Source organism: Athene noctua, chromosome 1 (assembly GCF_965140245.1).
Source record: "Athene noctua chromosome 1, bAthNoc1.hap1.1, whole genome shotgun sequence".
Taxonomy (NCBI): Eukaryota; Metazoa; Chordata; class Aves; order Strigiformes; family Strigidae; genus Athene; species Athene noctua.
The window spans coordinates 118,096,383-118,111,787 of NC_134037.1; the positions used below are offsets into that span (position 1 = coordinate 118,096,383).

A 15,405-nucleotide genomic window follows, 5' to 3' on the forward strand; every position below is an offset into this window, starting at 1 on the left:
TGTAGATTTTGTTATTTTACAGGCCACTTCAGTTGTTGTGCAATCTGTAACTAATTTTCTCTTCATGACTAAGTAAGAGGATTCCATACTACACAAACTTGTACACATCACTCATTCTATGTAGGCTGACAACATTTATGCTCTTAGACCAATGAAGTCTTCAAACCATAAGCACTAGCGTCTGAATCCTTCAAAAAAGGATATATAGGCATAAAGCAAGGAAGAAGAAGTCTAAAGAACCTTTTTTTGGCTCTGAAAATACTAAGTCATGCTCTGCAGACTGCTGAAATGACTTTTCTTTCTCAACCAACCTATGTAATGCCTTTGCAAGCCTGGCAAACCCCAGATAAACTTTCTATAATAGCTCCTTTTAAAACTGCACACACCTGTGAGAGTCCAAGTAGCTGACTAGTGTTGCACCACTTCAAGATTTGCTCAGGGGAAACTCTCTCTCACTTGCGGTGCTCAGAGTTAATCACCTTGCAAAACAAAACACATTTATTTGGACTCAGCTTCACACTGACAATAGGCTTATCACAGAACATTAACAAATGTAATGTTTCTTTTTTAAAAAATTCACGCACACCAGGATATCATTCAGCTCTAAGAAACATCCCACGTAATGTTCTGGCAAATATTTCAGATGTACAAACCTAAAACTGTAGCTTAAATTGTCCATACATTTACCCTTCTGTGGAAGTAGGTTTCTCTTTTCCATCCCCCATTGTCCTTCACACATTTTCACCTGTCAAAGCACATTTTTAAAACCAGCAGTGGGGCAATTTCTTCTTATAGACACCCTGGCAGGAATCCCCAGTTAAATAGTCCCTGCATTCTCTCTTTCACCACAGTGTAGCGTCATAACCATGCTGGGCTTTTGGAAGAAGTTGATGGCTGCATCTGTTAGGGGACTGCATATACTTTGAAAAAAGCCCAGATCTTCTCAGGTTCTTCAGCTTGGAAAAAAACTTGCCTGTTTTAAAAGGGTTTTCCTTTCCTGTCTTATAGCAGGCCTTACTGACTCACCAAAATAAAGACATAAGAAAGCATTTTTTAAAAATTGAATTATAAATGTTTCTTCTCCCCCCTGCCCTCGACAGCAGTATTCTCAGTTCGTCAATCTCCCTCATTCATTTTTCAAGATTTCAAAAGTTAAATACTGACCCAACACACTTATGACAAACACTGTGATATCATGTATGCCAAGGTGTCTGCAAACAGAGTGTAAACACCACACATCAGGGAACTTACTGCAGTTTCCCTTGATGTTGGAATTACTTGCTAAGCCTTCTGAAGGACAGACTAACATTTTACATTTCTTAACCTTATCAACAAAAGAGCTGTTTGTTGCACATATTTTAGATCACAAATATCTGGAAATCTGAAGCCTTCAAAAAATGTCGAGCGTGGGCTAAAACAAGGTAGAAAATGTGAGTGTTTGCAGTGTTTTCTCTCTCCTTGATGTGTACACAGCTTGTTTGAGCGTGCTCAGATACAGCTGCTTACAGAGGAGGTGGATAGTCATGATGGCTGCTGAGGCAAAGTGTCCAAGCAATGAGGTAGCCATGGTTTGTTCCTGCCCTGGGGATGAACAGCTTTGAGGCAATTTTTTCCCATAGACACCCTAGTAGGAATTCTCACTTGGTAACTGAAAGGTCTCCTTGTTCCCTCCTGCTCTCACGTGGTGGCAAGGCAAGAGCTGAGCACAAACCCTATAGATAATGACTAATCATCGAAAAACATACCGTGCTCATTTTCCCAGTGAAAAGTAGCAGCTAGGGAAAATCCATTTACAGCCTGTCAAGGATGGGTGAAAGACAGCAAGGAAAATCACAAAGGAGCTAATTCTTCATCTTTTTTTCCTTTTTAGTCATTAGTCAGAGCCCATTAAGCCCAGCTATGAGTCCCCTATTAAGGACAGCAGACCCCTGCAGATATAATGGGGAATTTGAATGTGAGGAGACCCCTCGCAGCAGTCTGTGCACGGCCATCTGCCTACCACCAGCTCACTGGTGACAACGCTTCATTACCGTGAATATCTTCGATTAGGGATCTTGAGCCAGCTGGGCCCTCTTGGTTTGAGGCTTTCAATGTGTCACTGCAGCAACACAAATATAGCCAGTCCATTACACTCAGGTTGTCTGACTAAGCAGCTTTTGGCTGAGAAAATGTTCTGTGATTTCACCACTGGGACCGAATTTTTATTTCAGATATAATCCTGCAGTCTTAGCATTTCCTAGTTAGGGCTTCATTCTAAAAATCCAAGGACAGACTTGGCCCTTACTGGGTAAATGCTGTTGAGCACCTCAGAAAGGAGTCCACAGCTAAGGCCTTTTTTTCATCCTGAGAGTTAACAAAGGGATGGCAGGACACACAAAAATGGACAGAAAACAGAATGTTGAAGATACTACAGGATCAAAGTACAGATTCCCAGTAAAATCTTAACTGGAGGTATTCTGCAAGAATCTAGTACTTAAACTGCTTGTCTTTTCAAGGGTATGGAGAAATATTCAGTAACCCTGAGTCAGGTGTTCCTGCTTAAAAGACTATGTAATACAGTAGTAATCCTACACACTGTAATTTCAATACAATATTGACTGATGCTTTGGAACATAATGCATAACTTAATACTAACTTTTTATTTACTAGTTAAGAATATGGGACTGAAGTCTTCAGAAAAACTTCCTGACATAAAATATATTAAATGCAGAAAGATTGCCTCTCAAGGTGGTAAATCTGGTGCCAAAAAGTAAGTAACTTTTTGTGTGCATGGAAATAATGTGGCAAGCTCTTATAGGCTGACTACAGACATCTCCCTCTTTACATTCTGCACACAGCTCTATACTGCATGAGCTGGTTTTGTTTGCAGATGACAGGGTTTCTCAGCAACTTAAGAATGTGAAGTAGAAACAGCATGTATCAATAAGAACAAAGCAAAAAGTCAGTCTTAGTTTCCTTTCACAATCTGGTAGTTTTCCTTTCATGCATTTCCCCTCCTATGCTTTTTGCCTGCAAATTACCCAACAATTTTCAGAGCTTGTCTCAGGTGCTTTCCTCCTGCGTATACAAAAATTCCCCCAAAGAAAAGGGGAAATAAAGGACATAAATATAAGTAAATAGACAAAACGGTTCTGCTTCACATGCCACTACATAATACACACAAACAGATTTAGGTCCTAGGTTATATTACTGGGAAAATCCCAGACCTGATGCAGTTATTGGTCTAGTAATAAGCAGAACAGCAGCTTCCTAGCTTAGCTGTAATATTCATCCCACCTGGATATTACGAGTGCTTCTGAGTAATCATACTGGTTTCATCTGACCCAAGAGCAGGTAAGTTAAAAGGGCTCTAATGATCAGTTTTAAAGTTCTGGGAATATATATACTAGGAAGCTATTTAAACTTTTCTTTTCCTTTTTTTTTTTTTTTAATTGCTTATGTCTTGCAGCAGAACCATTGGTCACTTTGGCCACATCTGACTGCAAATAACATTGCTCAGTACTGATGTCACCATATTAATTAGGTTTCAAATACAGTCCCCTAACTGTCATGAGAGCTGCCTCTGCACCATCACTGAAATTATCTGAAAATATCAAGCCTCAAACTGATGGGCAGTGAGGTAAACTACAAAAAAAAATGGCCCAAGGTAGCCAACACCAAAGCACGCTCTGTCATTTCAGCCTGGGAGAGGCAAGATCTGCCTTAAGACTCAGTGCTTTGGGGAGGGTCCAGCAAGCTCTCTAAACTATATTCACTTACCAGCTCTAGCTTTGTTTGTAGAAGTTGAAACCAAGTGGAAGGCAATACCAACAACTCCTCACCGCTCAGTTCAATTTGTCCTCTAACGGCTTATCTTGGGGAAGGAAAGACACTTGCTGCTGGACACCCTTCATGCCTTCACAAAAGGAGCACAAAAGAAGGAAAGAAGTCATGTCTCAATTTCGCTATTCCCAGCAGGCTCATGTCCTGCACACTGTCAATCCAGTCCTGAGTATTTATATCACTACCAGTCAACAGACAGTGCTCTTTCACAAACTGCCAGCCAAAGTGATTTCTCACAGCCAGGCAGCTGCTAGTCTTTGTCCTTCCCAAGGGCTCAGCTTCACAGCCACTAGATAGAGAAAGATCAGGCGGAACAAGGGGAAAATTCACACGTTCTTCTTAAGTCTCAAAACAAGAGAGCAGACAGATTCATCCACAGTCACAAGGATCAAGGGCACAAGAAGCAATCCATATTTTTCATCCAAGACCTTTTGGAAGAGGAGTTGCATTAGGAGACTCTATAGAAAGAATATGAACATTCTGGTAACTACATCTGTGAAAAAGGCGGTTTGAGCATAACAACAGAGATGACATTTAGCTGGCCACATGTCTGCCAGCTTGAAGGGGTCAAACACTCTGCCTGATAGAGGAGGTGGTGGATTTCAGAACAGTACAGGAACTGTAACTCAGCACTTCCAACACACTGGATGTCACCCTGATTGTTCATCTAACACATCTGCCACATGACTAAAGAAGCTGGGATGGAAATTCTTTTGGCCAGTGTCATTCCTGTATTTTGTCATCTCTTAAATTACCATATGACCAGATGGGATAAGTGTCAAAGTTTTAGATCTGCAGCATCTGTCCCATCCTTTCTTAGCAGGATGTGGGGGATAGAACATTTTACTAGTAGTACGTGCAGAAGTTCTCTTGTAAAGAGAGTCACTGAACTGTTCTGTGACTCATTCATCAGGCAAGGGCTAATTCAGCCTGCTTACAGTATAGAGCCAGAATCACCTTCTCAGAGTGTTTTATTTCCAAAACTTCCCTCTGAGGCAGCTTACTTATTCAGCATAGTTCAATTTTATTTTAATAAACTGTCTTCTGAAATTGTTATGGAATTTCCTCATGCTCTGCAGAAGCAGGGTGCTCCTTACTAATACCAAATACAAATCTTGGGATGTTAATTTTTATTCCTCTCCTAAACTGTCCACTATTTTTGACAGTGGGCCAGACTCAAGGACATTATCACTCAATGAAAATGAATTTTCAGAAAAGCACATTTATTTTCCTATTCTTTAGCATGGTTCGCAGGCTCACGACAGTGGCATTTTCACAGGAGTGTGACTCCAAGGTGAAGACTCCAAGGATCAGCTCTGAAATGTGATCTTTGAACAAATAGAAATTATTGTATATATTCTCCATTGCTCCCTGGATATTGAAAACCACATCATTTTGCTAAAACTGAATGACTAATATGAAGAATCTGAAATACCTGTACCATACAGTTCAGAGCAGGCTTCCTGTAGTTCCATTAAGAATAAAAAAGAATGAAAAATACAACTCCTGGGCAAGCCGATTTCCCCCTGCAAGCCACTATTTTCTTCTGCCACAACCAGCTAGATTGCCTCTTCCAAGACACAACAGAGAACCTCCTAGAAGAGGAAAGACTCATGGTCCCTCCTGCACTGTATGTGTCCCAGGGCTCAGAGGCCACGTGCCTGACATTCAAAGTATTTCCATGTCTGCTAGAGCAAGCTGCACCTCAGGTGCTGACAGATAATACCACTGCTATGTTCTGTAAGGACTAGAGTTTTGTTCCTGCACAGCATTTAACTTTTTGGCTATCATCTTCTGTCATGAGGCCCAGAATCTGCTAAACTTCATCCCCAGTCCAAGCCTACAACGGACTGCACTGCCTGATGAGGCACATCACTGTACATGTATCTCAGCTTTCTATTTGTCTAGAACAATAAACTGAAAAAAATGTTGAGGGAAAGATAAAAGTATATTTCCCACTTTTTAAAAAAAGTCAATATTAAGTTAGCTGTGTTGAAATAGACCCTAGGATCATGTTTAGATCCAAAAATTGTAATAAAAATTAGGAAAAGATAATACCTACCAACCATAGAGCAAACTGTGAGCCCTGTTTGAATGTGGGAAAAAGAAAAGTCTAGAATATAAATGTTAGTTTTTACTGCTTCTGAAGAAGCAAAAGGCAGAACGGGAATGAGTTCAGCCTACTCCAGTCACTGCTAGATGATGGATGACTTAATTCATTCAAGTTGTAGCATTCCCTGGGGTTGCCAAGACTCAGAGGAGACAAAAACTGCTTCTGCAAATTCCAGCACAGGTCCGCAGGCTTTGCACCAGAAGGAGACAGCTCTGCACAACCTGGTGTTTCTTTACTTGGGAAGCACTCTGGTGCACAGGAGACAGGTATTACAGAAACTCTTAGTTGGCCAGGTGGACCTCAGCAGAATTGGAAACTGATGGTTCAAAAAAGAACTGAAGTTGCAAAGATGCTTTACCAAATTTGGCCAAGTTAACTTCAGCCTTGGTGGCTGAAACCCCAAACAAACAGATCCCAGCCACACTGTTTTTCCAGTTCCCAGTGTCTGTTAGCATAAACAGCAGTGCAGTTCTAGGCTTCTTGATCTTTTATGCAAGGGAAACCTCTGTTATTCTGGTGCTACTGAAACGGAGAAGAGTTTCTGGAAGCAAAGAGGAAGAAGAAAGCTGCAGTCACATGCAGTGTCACACAGATGAAGTCATACACTGGCATAACAGCAAGTGTTGTCAGTTGTCAAAGGCCATCTGTAGCCAGCAGACTTAAACTGTCATCCTGGAAAAAGATGCAAACAAGCCTAATGGGAGATTGCATTATCCTCTCCCTGGCATTCAATCAAATGAAGCTTGTTCCCTGAACAGATATAGAAAACAAAGGGCCACATTCTTTCTTTTTCTTTTTTTTCTATTCTAAAAAGAAAACCACTTTTTTTTGGCAGTTGATATGTTTTCAAAATGACAGGAAAAATAGGAAGAAATAAAGAAATCCAGAACTGAAAAGCCACTTGTCAGATGTGGGTTGTGTATACTCATTGGCTGCTAGAGGGCAAGAGGGATTGCTCCACTGCAGAGGGGACTCACAGACTTTTGAGTCACTGAGGGGTTTGCTATGTAAGCAATCTGACCCTCTGTTTGTGTGCCTTCTCTGGTTTTGGGGGTGAGGGGAGTTATGTTTACAGTGCCAAACACACTGTGGGAACTGCTGGAAAAGCATTCGAAACACGAGATCCATTCCTTGGATCAGGACATGGATACACACTTAGAGATACCGCATTGAGCGTTCTTGAGGGAAAGGACAGTGATAGCTTCCAGGACACTTTGTGTATCCTCCAGCTGGTCTCAGATTTCCAAATCAACCTGCAACTGAAGACAGGAGATGTGCTGGGGAGAGGTTCACATTCCACCACGTGTAGGCCTCAGTGATGCAAGAAGGGACATATTCCTCTTCTGTATTCTAGGAGGCAAAGATAAATGTGCTTGCTTGGTTGGTTCTAGTGCAGGCAGGGGCCAAAGAAGAGGAGCACTGAAAACTGAAAAATGAGTCTTGGGGTCTGTGCCTGGTACTGATGCAAATGAAGGTGAAACTACACAAACAGCAACACAATCAGACCATTCATCGTTCCTTCATTAGCAGCTTTTCTTTGCACCACCACCACCACCAAAGAAAAAAACCTTCCCTCTTCTTATGAACGACCAAGAGAATTGAAAAGAAAGCCTAATTGGTGACTGTACAGCATGCACACCGTTTTTAAGACCGTTTGTTATGCAAATAAGATAGCCCTGAATCCATAGGTGGTGTTAGTGTAATTCAATTTACACAACCTTTGTAATACAGAAACTTGCTATGTGATACGGAATCTCAGTTTAGGGCAAAGCAGTTGCCTGCTAGGAGCAGAAAAGCTGCAGCCATAGTGCTAAGTGGATACAAACTCTAGGCTCCAGATGAAATCCAAGACCTGTTATCTTGCTCAGATTTACGGGAAAGGTCAGATGTCCATAATATATGTAAATCTAGTATGCTAGCCTTGTTTACCTGCATGAACACAATTACTACCAGTGAAACACGATTCGATTGTTTTAAAATATTCTACATTCCTTTAACAGAATTAAAGTCATGTTCTAGTCACTTGGATGACAACGTTAAGGTTGTGTTTTCATATACGTGTATTGTACTCTGGGCTCACAGAACTCCACGCTGTACAGCTGCCTGCCATTCCCCATTTAAAAAAAAAAAAAAGAAAAAAAGACTTCAGCTTCTTATAAACCTCTGCATCAAAGTTTTCCATGCCACTGGCCAAAAATTTTGAAGAGACTTTCAGCAAGAAATGAATCAGCTGTTCCCAAGAAATAAGTCATAGAGAAAAATACACTGTCATGGCTATATTAAAACAGAAATCTTAAAGAGGGGCTGCGTTTTTTTGGGATTTGTTCTTGGTTTTGGTTTTGGTTTTTATTCTTGAAGAGCCTGTAACCGGCAAGATGTGCATCTTGTTGTCCCTAAAATAAATTTACATATAATTCTCAGAAGAATTCTAACTCTCATGTACTTTACAGTTTCTCACATTTGAAACTACTGAATTTCTGGAGATCCTGATGTCTTTTACAACTCTGTATGAAGTCAGACTGTGTGACCACTACCCACTTGCAGAGTGTGAGCTCCAGCAAGTCACAAGGACTTTCCTCTGTAATTGCTGAACCCAGATGCATTTTCAGGCTGGGCACTGAAAATGAGGTCGGGAACCTCCCTGTCTTGCTCACAGTCACCTCTTCCTCAGTGCAGTCAGCCCGGAGAAGGCAGCTGTTTTTTTCAGAGTGCACGTGGGACACAGATAGACACGAGGACGTTACGAAGGAAAGGAGCAGAATGGGATAAGATGTCTTGCCTGCACAGCAACAGGTGGCTGATTCTACCTATTAAAGATTCCACCTCTCAAAATAAAATAAAGCATTGCCAGGTTACCTACAAAGATGACAGATGGGCACTTTGGGCAGCACAGCTTGTTTCTTCATTTTCCCTTTTTGTTCCAATTGTAATATCTGTAACACTTGTTAATGCATCAAACTCTCTAAACTGTTAATCTGTGATATGATGGTGCTAGGAAGATTTCTGTGCTCAGTTTCCAATTTTTAACCACAGGGAGGAAAGCGGAGGCTGCGTGTTCAACTCAGTCTTTGGAGGAGGAGTGCCTTGCATCACGGTGGGATACTGCCTCTACACTGACAGTGTAGCACTGATGTAATTCAAAGTGTGCTCACATGTCAGCTGAAAGAGAGCGCTGCAGAAGTAGGATTAAGTGAAATTAATACTTCAAAAATAATGTGCAAAAGGACCAACAATCCATAAGTGATGTGAAGGACTGCTTCAGGAAAAATAAAACAGCAGCAGAAATATCATTAAATTCTGTGGAGGCATAAGGAGGAACAAAAGAACCTCAAGACAAAAAGGGATTAAGTCTTTGGAAACAGACCAACAGTCAAGGATTCTTTGGACTTAAGGTCTGCCTTAGCCACTGGCTGCATTGCAGAAATCATATCTGAACAGATTAGAATAAATGCAGATTTCAGCATTGTGGTGCCTGAGCCTGAATACTTGCCAGCCCTGTCCTTGATTTGACTTATGCTTAACTCTAGGCCAAGTCTGAATAGCACTTCTTCAAATCATGGCTGATCAATAAGGATCTTTAATGCATGAGCTGCCCTATTACAAAATATACAATACAGAGAGCTGACAGCAGGAGACAGATGAATTCACAGAAGCAAGCTGAATTTCAACAGACGATGCACTATTAACATGCAGTGCATGCTTGTGTGCTGGGATCTTACAGATAGCTGGGAACATGGATATGCATGGAAGTGCTAGTACAATAAAAAAGGGAGATGGAGGTTATCTGAGACATCTGTGCCAGATATAAAAGCCAGAGTAGCTATATAAAGATGACCAGGTCCAGAAATTCACAGGTTGTTCTTCCAAGATATCTTGTCAGTTGTGAAGGAACTTGTTTCAATCAAAAGCTGGAGATACAAAACAGCAGGAGTCAAAACTGGAGAAACCACTTCAGATGAACTATCCATGATGCTCTTAAAACCAACACAGCTTCAAATGGGAAGTTTTAATTCCTGCTAAAATTAACACAGTCGATATTTGTCAACCTGGATTTATTTCAGACTCTATTTTTACATCTACCTTGCCATGAAAATAACATGCCTTTAAAAAAATTTAAAATGCACAGCTGCTGAACCTGTTTAAGCATGACTCAGAACGAAACATGATCTGCACGGTAGGAAAACGGCCTTGCACTGATATTTTACAGTCTTGGATCTTCATCTTCCATTACTCAGATAGCTCTCGTCTGACTTCAAGAAGACTTGGCAACGGCCAGCAAGCAAATGGCCACCCTGAGGCCTAAAATGAGCAAACCAGGATCAGGACCAGCGAAGGGTGCTGAAGGCTTGGACAGTTTAGTTCACTTCCTCAACAATTTAAGTGCTTACAAATTGGAATGACCTGCAAGGTGCAACATTTGTAAAGAGGTGCCTTTTTAAAGAGGGAAGACAGGAGAGATGTTGACACTTTAACAGTCCTTAGGTGTGGTTCTGAGGAACAGGAACAGTGAGGAAGAGCAACCAGCTGACACAAGGCTTCAGATGACCTGGATGGGTGAAGGCCTGGGGAAAAGTGAGTCACTTTGGCCATCTTTGTACTGAATGCTTGTTTTCATCTTAAAAAACACAAGCCCTAAGCAACAGAAATAAGGCCTTGCACATTTTCTCTGGAGGATCTGCTCACCACCTTGCAGAGTGCAGCACACATGCACAGTGACCAAAGGTCACCAAAACCATGACTTTATAATTCCGTATTGTTTCTGTTTGTAAACTGTTCTCAATCTCAAAAGTTGTCACATTTATTTATTTCAAGTTTGCTTGTTTCTTCTAAGTGATGCTTACCCACATTTTGTAGATTATTAACAAACAAATTTTCAGGAATAAAAAAAGGACACAAAGAAAACAAATTAATATTTCTGACAGGCATTTCAACCTTAAAGACCTTTTACAGAGAAGTCTGTGAGAGAATGACATGGTTGCATTTGCTCTTTGAATTAAGAGGAAGTGCTAAAGCCACTTGCAGACATAACCAGATTTAAAACTGGATACGTAACTAAACTCCACAGATTAGATCAAAATAATTAAAACCCTTTTATTCTCTTCTCATTCATCATTCTCAGGAATTTCGTTTAGTAGTAACAAAAGAGAGTTCTTGGTATTTCAGTGTGGTTTCAAAATCTCTTCTAGGAGAATGGATACAAGACATGATCCTCTTCTACTCCAGCACGCTTTCTTGTCTAGGTGCTGATGATTAGTGCAGCCCCTGAAGAATTAAAGACATTCTACAAAAATTACTGTCCCCGCCCAACATTTGTTATTCACAACTCATAAAGCTTTTCCTATGGCACACATAACATTTTCCCTAGATTAAAGAGGGAAAAGCAGAACTAGATAGATCCTTACCGAAGCTTCAGATACAATACATAGAAACCAAAACAAGATTTAAACGAGCCCAGCTTGTTTGACCGAGACCTGGAAGCTCTCCAGGTACAGCAATGCTGAAGAGAGTCTGCCATGGCTAATTTTCCCTGTTTCTGGACAGTCTAGTTTAGGATCAGCTTGGATACCTCTAAACTACATTGCGGTCTCCAGGGCAGACATGTCCTGAGGGAGAGAAACAAGGACGTGCTAAATACATTCAGTCTACAGCCATCAGGACTATACCATCGGGATTAGATTACATCACCCCTAGATTTACTTTTCCTTTTTACAAACAGTTTTTTTCAGATGCTACAGCTCAAAAACAAAGCAAACGAACAGCAACAGAAGTACACTGGTTTCTTCAGTTCAGGGACACTGACTGTGGTGAGACATTAAGAGTTCTTATCAACAACTCATTTCTATATCCTTAAAAATAAACAGAAATTTAGTTATTCTTCAAAAGCCCTTATGGAGGAACTAAATAATGAGTACTGCTGAAAAATTTTTGTCACTAATATATGCTTGAGGGGCTCCTAGACAGTAGCCCAGATGATCTACCTGCAAACAAGATATCTTTCTGACTGGATGTTTGTCTGCAAGAAGAAACCAATTTTAAAGCAAAGGCACAAAGTAACAGTCATGCTGATGCACTGGAAAGGAAGGGGAAAAAAGAGAGTATTATCTCAGGTGCTTAAGAGCTTGCTATATGTGTTAGCACTGCAAGAAGAAAGCCTAATAACTCAAGTGCAGCATGAGATACTTTTGGAAAGAAAAATATTTCCGTGTACTCCAGTCCCCCATTTCCCTGGAAAAGGAATAATGTATTGCCTACAATTCAGGAACAAAAATATGAAGCATGGTCTTGCTACATTCATGAGAAAAGTTTTTATTACACAGGGTAAATAGAAACTCCCTGAACAGGCAAAATGAAAGGTTTTCTATTCTGTCAAGAAGTCCAACAACAGTGGTGTCAAAGACAGAATATATACTGAACATCCAGACTGAAGAAAGATTCTCCTTATTTGTAGCCCAGGGAAAATTCAGAACTAGAACTGCAGAACTAGAATCTGCAGAAATCAAGCTTAAAATGGGATTCTCAAACAGCCCTCTTCAAACAGCCTCTCAGTCTCTTCAAACAGCCCCAATCCAAATTAAAGCTTCTGTTTTAGGCCCACCTCTATGCCCAAGGATATCTGCTATAGACATGTATAGAATTATCCTATCCTGATGTGTCAGTTCAGAAAGAAGCATGAACATCTCCCAGGACCACACTCAAACCAACTGAGAGGGGGTCTTCTATTTTGAGCAAGCGAGTTCGACACCAATTGCACACAGAGGTAGAACCACAGCAGCAACTGTTGAAACTATCATGCCTTATATTCAGCTTTTACATTAATAACTGCTCATAGTCAGCTGTATTACTTGTGACTAAAAATAAGAATAAGCCAAGTATGTGAAAAACAGCGAAATTTCAAACAGATTTGCACTTCTAGGTAAACTGTTTTAGAAATTTCAGGTTAAGTGAATCACGGACGCAATTTGTTTATGGCCATATTGTGAATTATGGAAAGACTGGAAGCCAAGAGCACTGTATCTACCTGTTTATTATGAATGAAACAGTCTGCCAGAAGAAGAGGATGCCCTTGTCAGTGTGTGTACGATGTTAAGGGCAGCAGTGCCTGGCACCTTAGCTAGGTACACTTTTTCTATCATACGAAATATTAAGACATATTTTGACTGGATCAACACTGGCTCAGTGCTAGGGAAGGATTTCTTCTTCCAGTTTCTTCTAAGATAGGTGCAATTACTATTCTAATTTTACACCGGGGAGAATGTCAACAGAGGCAAATCAGGACACTTAATTAGCATCCACAGAAAATTTGACAGCATAGCTCCGGGTTAAAATTTTGTTCTGTAAGCAAATATATCTATTTGGCCTTTATCTCTGTCTTTAACCCAGGAGACATGAGCAGCTCAACAGGTATGGTTGGAAACTGCTGCTTCTCTGTACTCGAGGCTTCAGTGACTGCAAACTGATGCACCCAACCGGGCAACACACAGCTACAGCAGTCAGAGCTTCTAACTTGTAAAGATGTTTTAGAGGAGGACATTTCCAGTCACAAGCAATATCATCAAGTCCACGAGGGCACAGCTTTTGACAGAGTCCAAGCAACACTTCTATCCACTGACTTCAGGGAGAGACACGCTTAGCATCTCATGCCTAGAAACTAAGTTTCATTTTCTTTAGCAGCAAATCAAGATTCGTATTTACTGCAGAGAGCGATTACAGGGGTTGCATAATGTTAGCAGAGTGCTGTGAGCATGAAATATGCCTCGTTTCATTAAATATGTGACAGATGTACCTGCAGAGAACTCATTAATTCTAATTTCTATTCCTGTTAGTCTAGAAATATTAGCATATAATTGTTAGTTTCTAAAATATTCTGGCAAACTTTTTTTAACTGAAAAACTGTGTCAGCGTTTATTTTGGAATATCAAATGAAGTCTGTTCTCTTGTATGCCCCTTAAGTAATGTGTTACAATAACCTCAATTACCTAACAGGAAACGTTAGAGACTCAGCAAGAAGGCCTTCTGCAAGTCTTTAAGTAGAAGCTGTGAAATTTCCTCTCACAGTAAACCTAAATGAAGAAGCCTTCACTGTGACAAGAAAATTCAAACTGGCCTATTCTGAAAATGAAAACCCAAACCAATGGATACGTGGTACACAAACAGACTGTATGGCAATAGCACACCCATTTTGTGATTGCACTGCAGTACCCATCACCTAGCAAGAGGCTGAGTGGAGGAACAGCCAGCATGTTGTAAGGGCACTGCTAGCTGTAACTCCAGTCTGATATAAAGAAATCCAAACGAATTTGCATATCTTCTTTCCTTCAAGAGTATGCTAGGTGAAGAAATACTGAATTTCTCTCTTCTGATGTTGAGGTTTTTTCCTCCTGGAAGTCTCAAGATCAGTTCATTCTACACAAAATCAAAGCCTGGAAGTAGTATCAGACTGACTGATAGCCATGTACAAAAGCCCTGCAAAAACCAATACATCCATCTTAGTGACAGAAAGAGCTCACATTCACACTGCTTCCCTAGTAAGACTGGCAGAAGACCACATGTTGTTCTGTACAATAGTATATGGGGACCAGGAATTACTGTATGTGTCTTCAAACTGCAGCTTTGGGGACAAAATCTTCTATCAGCTGCCTCTTTAGCATCTGGTGACTTGAAAGCCTGACAAAGGAAAATTTCATTTAACCAGAAGGATACCAAAAGATGGATGTGCAAACAAAGCACAGCAGTATCTCTGCAAACACTGTATGGAAACCAGACTATAACAAAGGAACATAGCTTCAACTCTTACATAATGCTTAAAACACAGATTTGCAGCAATTACAACCCCGGCCGATAGAAAAGTTTAAAGTGAACATACTGGCTAATAGATCTTTGCAGGATATAAGCTGTTTAATTATTTCATTATTTTGGGAGGAAGCTAAAGACAAGAGAAATGCATGAAATAAATGTGTGGGAATGTAAACCCTTGCATGGCATGGTACCACAACTGTGGACAAGAGAAATCACAATGTGGTTTCACTGAGCTGTTTCCCACAGCATGCGATTACAGGATTAAAGGCTATATAATAAACCATGTACACACCGGGGATGAACTAAATTTACATAGGCAAATCGGGGCAAATTTCACTCTCTGCTCACTCATGCATACTTCGTTTCTGTTTATTTTTTCTGTCATTGCTCTGTTAATCTAGAACACAGGTCTGTTTTACTGGAGCTGCAGGTTGTCCTTGTTTATGGACTAATGCAACAAAACACCATGCAGCAGAATGCCTCTTCTAGTTACTCCAAAAGCATCTGCTACTCTATGTGAATGTCTTGCAAGATTTTTCTTCCAAGCATGCACAGTGAGTTGCAGCACCTTGCACAGTGTCTGAGGTGTTTTACTGCTTCAGTTTTTCTTTTAATTCTTACTCAGTATTCACAGACTACACATCTACCTCTGACTGCTTTTTGTTTGATTATTT

At 40.5% G+C, this 15,405-nt stretch overlaps 1 protein-coding gene across 1 annotated transcript in view; it reads right to left on the reverse strand.

Annotated features, from left to right (window-relative positions):
* Positions 1–3,932, reverse strand: part of RTN4 (reticulon 4) — a 74,888-nt gene extending 70,956 nt beyond the window's left edge. Inside the window, exon 1 of the mRNA XM_074904655.1 lies at positions 3,760–3,932. The gene's annotated coding sequence lies outside the window, so the exon portion shown is untranslated. The remainder of the gene's footprint in view (positions 1–3,759) is intronic.
* Positions 3,933–15,405: the final 11,473 nt, after the last annotated feature.